Source organism: Trichechus manatus, unplaced genomic scaffold, assembly GCF_000243295.1.
Source record: "Trichechus manatus latirostris isolate Lorelei unplaced genomic scaffold, TriManLat1.0 scaffold00025, whole genome shotgun sequence".
In the NCBI taxonomy this organism is placed as follows: Eukaryota; Metazoa; Chordata; class Mammalia; order Sirenia; family Trichechidae; genus Trichechus; species Trichechus manatus.
Window position 1 is genome coordinate 4,419,169 of NW_004443961.1, and position 1,299 is coordinate 4,420,467.

A 1,299-nucleotide genomic window follows, 5' to 3' on the forward strand; every position below is an offset into this window, starting at 1 on the left:
CACTTAGAAGTGCTTAGGTTTAGGACCCACCATATTCTGGTATGTCTTCATTAACATAACAAAAGAAAACCCCTTTTTCCAAAAGGGGTCGTATTTACAGGTATAGGAGATAGGACTTCCACATTTCTTTTTTGGGGGATATAATTCAGTCCATAACAGCAGATCATTCAAATGCTGACACATTTTATTATACAGTATTTAAAAATCACATTCATTTATTTCACCACCAACCTCGTCAGAAAAGTCACTGAGTATTGAAAAGCTGTCAAACTAATGCTGATAGTACAAGTTCTACAAAATTCTAATTTTTGCTTGAAAGTTTGAATTCTATATTAGCAACAAATATTGCCATTTGTTTTTCTTGAAATGATAGGCTCACCTTGTTCATTTTGAAAAAATGTCTGCCTGTACCCAATTCTGAATAACCATGGTTTGTCTATCAGTCATTCTTTCAAGTAAAGATGCTGCTCTGAAGAAAGTGGCTAATTCGGCCTACAGCTGAAGCAATCACACGAGAAAGCCATCATTCTTCAGTATGCAGAATTGCTTGACATGTACTTCTTCTTTCATCAGACGGAATATTAAAAAGACATATACTCATGGGTCAAGTGTTAATAAAATTAGTAATTTTTTACTGATTCATCTATGACATTCTTATGTAAAACTGGCTTTTTTTTTTTTTAATGAAGTTTGTGGTAGTGTAGAAGACAATGACTGCTAGTACAGCTTGGTACCACTATGTTGGCTCATGCTAAGGTCCTAGCAGTTTGACCCTCTATTGTTTTTGCACAATCAGTGCAAATGTCAATGCAGTAAAAAAGGCAAATGACATCTTCGTATTATTATGACAACAGTTTTGACCTTGCAAACTTCTCAAAAGTGTCTTAGAAATCACTAGGGGTCCATGGTCTATGCTTTGAGAACTACTGGACCTTGATGTGCCTAAGTGTGGTTTTCTTCATATTTATCCCATTTGGGATTTGTTAGTATACTTCAATCTAATCTGTTAATTTATCCTTTCACTAAGTATGGGAGAATTTCCACCATTATTTTATCAAATGTATTTTCTCTATTCCACTCTCTTTTCTTTTTTAGGAATTAACTAGATAAATGTTAGACTTTTTTATATTCTTCTATAGGTTCTTGAGGCTATTTTTTTTCTTCTCCTAATCTATTTCTCTCTTCTTCAGCTTGGATAATTTCTGTTTATCTCTCTTCAAGTTCGATGACTCTTTCATCTGTCATCTTCAATCTGTTTTAAAGTGCTGGCTGCTAACCAAATAGTTGGTAGTCTGAACC